Source organism: Lissotriton vulgaris, chromosome 11 (assembly GCF_964263255.1).
Source record: "Lissotriton vulgaris chromosome 11, aLisVul1.2, whole genome shotgun sequence".
NCBI classification, from domain to species: Eukaryota; Metazoa; Chordata; class Amphibia; order Caudata; family Salamandridae; genus Lissotriton; species Lissotriton vulgaris.
In genome coordinates this window covers 7748411-7756967 of record NC_141699.1, presented here as the reverse complement: position 1 = coordinate 7756967, position 8557 = coordinate 7748411, and positions in this window count along the sequence as shown.

The window sequence follows — 8557 nt, the reverse complement described above, 5'->3', positions numbered from 1 at the left end:
GTCGGCTAGCCCCGTTTTCACGGTTTCGGGCCTTTTGGTAAATTTGGGCGGCCTAGTAGGAGGGGTGAGGGTGCAGTCGCCGCAAGATGGGGCCTGTATTCCCCGGGGGCACATTACCTCCGTTCTCCTTCCTCGGCCCTTCTTACTCCCGTCGGGGTGGCCATTTTGTGTGTTGCCGGCGTGCTGTTTTGCTCATGGGGGGGCTGCACGCGGTGGTTACGGTAAAATGTTCTGTTTGCGCGTGTGTGTTTTCCAATTGCCTGCCAGTCGCTCATGATATGTTGCCGCGCAATGTTTTATTTAAAAGTACTATTCGAGGTCTGCTGATTTATTCATGTTCGTAAGTTCGAGTTGTGCATCTGTGTCCAATGTTTAGGCAAATGCAGTATCCATGTAGTTCTGTAGTTCATTACATTTCTGTTGGAGGGGTATGTTTTCGAAGGGATGCAGGGAACCAGCTTTAAGTCTGCAGGCTGCTTCATGTTCGATTGTCGTTTGTCGTTTCATTATGATTGTGCTTACGTAGATCCATGCTTAGGAATGCCGTATACACGCTGGTTCTGTAGGCTTATCGCGATGACGGGATACCATGTGCTACATTGCTGATGGAGCGGCGAATGTTTCCAAAAGGGTGCAGGGAACAACTTAACTGTTTTCAATGTATGTAGCGGTGCGGGGGGGGAAGAGCGCTTAGCTTGCGGTGTCCGGTCCGTGTGGGCGCGGGATCCGACGAGCAGATCTGGCGGGACTCCCTTGCGGCCTAACGCTTGCTGATATTTCATTTAATATGGTTTTCGCCAGTAATTTCTGTGTCTTGGGGGGATGGCCCCCCCCCGAAGTGTCCTACGCTGGCTACGTTCTTGTGCATTAATTGGCCGAATGTTTCCTTGTACCGATAGGCCCACGGGCCCTCTAGGCCTCTTTCTTCCGATAGGGCCAGGACGTTGAGCGTGGTGGGGGGACCCGGTGGGCGTGCGCGAGTCCGCTATTTCATAAGCCCCCTTCCCGAGGTCGCGGAGTGATCGCGCTGGCTGAAGTTGGCCTTCTTGGGGGGGGAGGAAGGTGGGGCCTGCGTTGCTAGGGTCCCGGGCCTGTTGGGGTGTCGTTGTCTGGTGCCGGCCTTTCTCCCTTGCCTAATGCACTAATCTTTTGGCTTCTTTCCAGGAAGCGTCGTCGAGGCTGACTCATGGGCCTTTCTTTCTGTGTGGGCGCGCGCACCGGCCATTGCGGCCTCAGCGGCGCCCGGTTATTTACATGCCTGTTTTATTTTTCTTACAGATTCCGGCCGTTGCGTGCAGTCGCTTCCGCACCCAGGCCTTCCGGGATTGCCAGGCATCAGAGCATCTACCGCGCGCTTTTCACTCGCACCTCCGCTCGCCCATAGTGCGCCCACACTTACGCGGAGACATTGTAAGGTATGTTTATGTGTGTGCGTCCGGGTGTTCACGTGGAGGACTTCTCAAGCTTCCTGCCTTCTCGGGCCCGCCCTCCCCCGGGGCGTTTACCGGCGGTTTAGGTGCATGGGTGCTCATTGTGTCCCGGTAAGGGCATTTTATGCTTGAATTCAGGTGTCTTACAGCCCACTCTGTTGTTTCAGGAATTTACTGGTTTTGAGGACTGCATCGGTGCGTTACTTTCGATTAAAGTCACGAGGATATTCGCAGAGGTATGTTGCGCTACGAGTGGGTTTTTCCCTAGGAGGTGTTTGTTGGAGGGACAAGTCTTTTCCATCCTGGTATAGTGTCTTAGGGGGCGTCGGGGTGAGAGCTTACAAGGGGTGGAAGGTGTCTGCTGGCTTGTCGAAAGTCGTGTGTATACGTTGCTCACGGTCATCTCTTTTGCAGGATACTTTCGAGGCGGCATGGAGTGTCAGGGGTCCCCCGCTCTTTTCTCTCAGACATCCCAGGTTGAGGATTCTGGACTAGGACCGTCGCAGGACCCTCAGATGAAAGCCCTTTTGGATGCGATAAAGGCCAATGGGGTGGCGTGGGCGAGTGGACTTTTACTGGCCAACCCCCCTAAAGCACCAGGGCCGGCCCCTGCCCCACAAATATCTGAAATTAAGGTAGCAGAGGACACAGCCACAGGGAGGTCTAAACGCACGAGGAAGCCAACAGTCAAGGACTTCCCACCGGAGCCCCCCGCAAAGTCCAGGGCGGCTGACCCGATCACAAACGTGATAGTGCACGCCCCGGCATCCCCCCCAGCGGTGGTCCGGGTGTGCCCCCCCTCCCCTCCTCGTTTGGCGACCTCTAGTGCGGAATTCGCTACCCGGGCGGACCTGGGTAAGATTACTGACTCGCTGGCGTCTTTTATGTCTGAAATAAGAGCCAGTTTGTGCCCTGCCCAGTCACGATCATCTGTTTCTGTGCAATCTGTGATTTTGCCACCTTTAGCAGTGGCCCCGTTGTCTTCTGCCGGGGAGGCAGATGTTGTTCAAGTGTGGGGTGGTACTCCTTCACAAGGGGGGGTTGATGCGGGTCCCATCTGTTTGCCTATTGTCCCGTCGGTCAGCTCTCCCAGCAGTCTGGTGCCGGGAGCTATTCTTCCACAGGTTTTGCCGCCGGTGCAGAGTGTGCCCCAGGAGGCCCTCTTGCCGGCGGTTGTCGCAGTCCAGCCACTGGTGGGGGCATCTGCCGGTCCTACACCCTTGCCAACTATCAGTGCTGTGGCTCCACCGACAGCTTTGGTACCCATCCCTGCGCCCACACCCCTCATGACCATGGCGCCCCTTCTGTCAGGTAAATGCTCCCTGGCCTGGCAGGTTCCTCAGGCGGCGAAGGAAGGCATTTGGAGGAGGGAGTTCATAGACATTTTTCCGCTCCTCATGCTGGGGGCGGATGGGGTAGATGTGCGTAGGATGGGGTCTAAAGATGAGGAAAAGAAGGCTCGCTTCCAATCCTGGCCTGAGAAGTCTATTAAAAACTGGCGTCAGGCCTTCGCCATTTTGGCAGCTGTCATAACTGAGCGTTTCCCGGATCAAGCACAGGGCCTTTTCCAATACAACAGCGTCATAGTTAATGAAGCGGAAGCAACATCTGGGATGGGGTGGTATTCATATGACTGCGAGTTCCGAAAAAAGATGTCTGTCTGCCCCGAGCTGGAGTGGGACCAGGTCGAGGTCAGACTGTGGATTGCTCATATGGGCAAAGGTAAAGTAGAAAGTAGTAACAGTGTTGTCCAGGCCAGGAAGACGGATAATGAGAAGCAGTTCACTCAGAAGAAGAGTAATTTTCGCCAGTCCTTTCGTGGGGGGCGTGGGGGGGGCGGTTTTAACAAGCAATTCACCAAGAAGTATGCCCCTTCCTCCTGCAGGATGTTCAATGCCGGAAACTGCACCTGGGGGAAAGCCTGTAAGTTCGCCCATGCGTGCAACAGGTGCGGTGGTTCCCACCCTGAGTCTTCATGTGAGAAGAGATCCCCCGCCCCCAATGCTGCCAGCAAAGACAAGTAGTATCTCTGGGGACCCCCCCCCCCCCTTCCTTCCCCTGTTTCTGAGGTGCCCCAGCAGCCCGACCTTCTCTTCCCTCCCCTTTGTCCACCTGTGTTGCCCGTCAGGGACCCCCCCCATCTTAGGTCCAAAGGACCATCCCCAATCATTTTGCCTAGGTTGATTGCCCTCCTTCATAAATACCCCAATGTGAAAGATAGGGATATCCTGTCCCATGGTTTCCTCGAGGGCTTCCAGATCCCCTATCAGGGTCCCAGAGTCAGCAGAGATGCTGAAAACCAAAAATCAGTGAGGGAGCTCCCAGAGGTTGTCGACAAAAAGATCACCAAGGAGGTAGTTTTGGGGAGGGTGGCTGGGCCTTTCCTGTCCCCCCCCCCTCCAGGACTTTGTCGTGTCCCCTTTGGGCGTGGTCCCTAAAAAAGAACCTGGGGCCTTCAGGTTGATACACAACTTGTCCTTCCCAGAGGGGAACTCTGTCAATTCTTGGTTGCCTGAGGAGGCCTGTTCGGTCTCCTACTGTTCCCTGGACATGGCCATAGATTTGGTGAGGAGGGCAGGAGAAGGAGCCTGGCTGGCCAAAGCAGATATAGAGGCGGCTTTCCGCTTGTTACCGGTCCATCCTGACAGTCAGCATCTCTTGGGCTTCAAATGGAAAGGGGGGTACTACTTCGACAAATGTATGCCCATGGGTTGCGCTGTCTCGTGTGCCTTCTTTGAAGCATTCAGCACCTTTCTGCAGTGGGCCCTCACAGAGGAATACAATGTGGCTGGGGTGTCCCACTACCTGGATGATTTTCTTTTCATTGGGAGGGAAGGCCCTGCTCAGGTGCTGACTTTCCTGGGGGTTGAGCTTGACACTGTACAGGGAGTGTCCCGTCTGCCAGCAGAAAAGGTGGTGGCCTTGAGGGGTGACATTCAGGCCTTGCTGGGCAGAGACAAAGCGCCTCTGGGGGTCATTCAGAGCCTACTAGGTAAGCTAAACTTTGCTGCAAGAGTGATTCCTGTTGGGCGCGTCTTTGCTAGGCGTCTGGCCAAAGCCACTGCTAAGATTAACAAACAGTACCATTTTGTTAGGTTGACCTCAGCTCTCAAGAAGGATTTGAGGATGTGGGATGTTTTCTTGGCAGAATTTAATGGGACCGTGAAGTGGAGGTCCCCGTGGGTGGAGAGTCCAGAGTTAAACATGTACACTGACGCCTCGGGCCGCGAGGGCTTTGGGGCCATTTTGGGAGAGCAGTGGTGCGCGCAGGGTTGGCCCAATTCTTGGCGCAAGCGGGGCATTACTTCCAACATTGCTGTCCTGGAACTCTTCCCGATTGTCATTTCCTTACACCTGTGGCCTGAGCTCCTGTCCCACAGAAAAGTCTTGTTCTGGTCAGATAACATGGCAGTGGTGCAGGCGATCAATGGGTTGTCTGCCAGCTGCCCCTTGGTGCTGTCTCTAATCCGGGAACTGGCTAGCAGGTGCCTGTTTTGCAATGTCGAATTTAGAGCCAGACACATTGTGGGGGTCACCAATGTCGCAGCTGACGCTCTCTCTCGTTTTCAGCTGGAACGTTTCCGGGCAGCTTGCCCTCAGGCGAGAGAGGAGATGACCCCCTTTGCGCCAAGGCTTTGGCACATCTTGGAGTGGAGCAGCACATGAGGGAACTGGGCGAGAAATCATTAGCGTTGAGTACACGTAAGCGCTACTCAAGCCACCGTGCTACATTCACGAAAGTTATCTCTGACCTGGGTTTGCAAACGTTGCCATTAGAGAAGAAAGTTCATGCCTTTATAGTGTGGGCTAAAAAGCAGTTGAAATCACATTCTTGGGTTTGCGGCCACCTAGCGGCCATTGGTCACGAGGTTAGACTGTGTGGGGGGCAAGACCCCACTTCTTCATTTGCGATTAGGGCAGCCTTGAAGGGTTGGGCGCGGGAGGATCCGAGGGCCCCAGATGACAGGTCTCCAATTGATTTCCCTTCTCTCCAGGCCATGTTGCAGATGTTGCAAGCAGTTGTGCACTCCGGGTACGAGGAGGCCCTCTTCGCTGCTGCTTTTGTCATAGCTTTCTTTGGTGCGTTCAGGAGCAGTGAGCTGGTGGCTCGTTCTAAGTCTGATACCTCTATGGATGCCCTGGGTGTGGCGGATATTAATTTCGAGGGTGGGTTGTCGATTAAGCTGAGAAGATCCAAAACTGACCAGTCTGGTAAGGGGTCTCTTATTAGACTCTCCCCCCTTGGGGATTCCCGTTACTGCCCCGTGGCATTGTTGCAAGCCTTCCTAGCATTACGCCCGTCGGGGCCTGGTTACCTCCTGGTGCATGCCGATTTCAGCCCTTTAACAAAATATCAAATGGACAAGATCATGTTGGCTTGCCTTGACAGGGCTGGCTTGTTGGTTTTAGGGAAGAAGTTCTCGAGTCACTCCTTCCGCATTGGGGCGGCCACTTCGGCCTTCCGCGCTGGGATGTCCCCAGGGCAGGTGCAGTCGGTGGGGCGTTGGGAATCTGCCTGTTATAGGCGTTATGTTAGGCCGTGATCCCCCCCCCCCCCCCCCCCTGTTTCTTTTCAGTTTGGTTGATTTTGTTTGCTGTGCCTCGTATACTTGTATAAACATGTGTATTGAATAAACACCCTTGAACATATCGCGTCTTTCTTTGACAGGTAATCGCGTGTGGGTCTTGGGGCATTCTATGGTCAGCAGATTGGCTCGATGGGCTGCCATCAGACAGTGGACTGGTTCCTTCTCAGAGATAGAGTGCGTGTGGCTGGGGTACCCTGGTATGCGCTGGCATAGCCTACTCTTTCGGCTGAAGGAGATCCTTGCCCGGGGGGGCCTCTTCCCCAGCATTTAATAATCCACTTGGGTGGCAATGACATTACCTCTGTGGGGAAGTCCGCTTTGCTTCTCAGGATGAAAACAGACCTGGGTATCATTGGCAGCATGTTGCGCGAATGCGAGGTCTGGTGGTCTGAATTAGTGCCCAGAAGACACTGGCGGGGTGCTAAGTCCAGTGAGGCAATCGAGAAAACTAGAAGGCGCATAAATGCGGCCATGAAAAAGTTTACGCAGCGCAGAGGGCTGGGTTTCATTAAACATGACTTGATTCAGGAGAAGGTCAAGGGGTACTTCGAGGAGGATGGTGTTCACCTCACGCCTGTTGGCTTAGACCTCTTTTTGCTGGACTTAAAAGAAGCACTCATGAGCAGAGGATGCAGGTAGAACAGGTGACTATTGGTGGGGGGCCTGTGCGGCAGCGGTGACCACCGCACAGGCTGTGGCGGAGTTACGGGGCGATCCGGAAGAAGAGAGGTGCAAATGATGTACTTCAGCGGGCACATAGGGGTGCCAGAGCCTAACCTGTAACCTCATGGGAGGTGCAGGAATCCGTGTCGGCGCCCCAGTAGTCCTTCGGGCGGTTGTGGGCCTGTGCAGCCGGGGGTTTGCCTAGTCACGCCCAGCAAATGGGTGTGTCAGTATTTAATTATATTATACAGCAGTTGGGTGGTTCGCCACTGTGCTGTTTGGCTCAAACAGGCGGACAGGTGGCGAGAATGCGGCCTGTCCTGGATCGCCCGTAAGCTAACCCACCATCTTTACATATGTTGTATGTAAATAAATCCTGCAGCAATTTTTTACCCAAACTCTAATTGTCTGTGTTTCCTTTGCGGGTTTGGGTATGTGGGGCGGGGGAATGTTATGTAGCCCTGAGTTGACTATGCGCCTGCCCGAGGCCACGCAGTGGCCATCAAGAGGGCGGGTACCTAGTCAAGGAGGGCGGTCCCGCCCCCACTTGCCTGTCCGGCATATCCGCCTCACCGGTTGGAGGAGGCGGCCTGCCGAGAATCTCGTCCGGGCGGCGGGGAGGGGCTTCAAGGGTACTTAAGCTGCAGTGCCCTTATCCTAAGCCTCTTTGCCGCCCGGACGCCGTACGATCTTGCGGGACACTCTTTTCCCTCCCGTCCTCTTACCCAGAGTGTCAAGAGTAGGGGCTGGGGGGGTGTTTTTAATGTGTCTTGTTTTTCGTTGCAGGCGGAGTTACGGGGCGATCCGGAAGAAGAGAGGTGCAAATGATGTACTTCAGCGGGCACATAGGGGTGCCAGAGTCTAACCTGTAACCTCATGGGAGGTGCAGGAATCCGTGTCGGCGCCCCAGTAGTCCTTCGGGCGGTTGTGGGCCTGTGCAGCCGGGGGTTTGCCTAGTCACGCCCAGCAAATGGGTGTGTCAGTATTTAATTATATTATACAGCAGTTGGGTGGTTCGCCACTGTGCTGTTTGGCTCAAACAGGCGGACAGGTGGCGAGAATGCGGCCTGTCCTGGATCGCCCGTAAGCTAACCCACCATCTTTACATATGTTGTATGTAAATAAATCCTGCAGCAATTTTTTACCCAAACTCTAATTGTCTGTGTTTCCTTTGCGGGTTTGGGTATGTGGGGCGGGGGAATGTTATGTAGCCCTGAGTTGACTATGGCACTTAACAGTTAATTTACAGCAGGCACCGAGGGTGCTTTAGAAGAGAGAGGGGAAGGGAGTGGGACTGGAGTGAATATTTTTGCCCTTTTTTGCAGTTTTATGTAGCGCTTACTCGACCCGAAGGCATTAGGGCGCTTTACACGCGCAGCAGTTTCCCGTAGGTCATAGGCCATCATGAACTGTTTCCGATCTACTCTCTGTACTCTGGAGGAGGGGGTGGGGCAAAGGAAGCAAATTAATGAAAGGTCGTATTCTCAAGTTAAAAACCCTCCACGCTAACGTGAGATTCACCCCAGGCCTGCGACCGTAGGCTACCGGCATCTGTGAAATAAGTTTTCACAGAAGCAGCCAGGTACTAAACTTATCGGATAACGGGGCACGTGTTTCTTTCTATTTTGTCTCATTGTGACTTCCGGTGACATTTGGCACATAATTCGTGGCTTTACTCTGAATATATCTGCGGTAAGAAAGGTATAACTTCCCCGAGCTTATTTCTGGAAATAGCTTTAGAAATACACTGTTTTCCTAAAAGCGAGTGTCAAATGTTGTCACGTCGTTGGCTAACAGCTAAGGCTAAACAATTTTTCAATACCCCCGATACAGTCCTGCTTCATGGCTGCTAGCAGGGCGCTTCAAAGCACTACA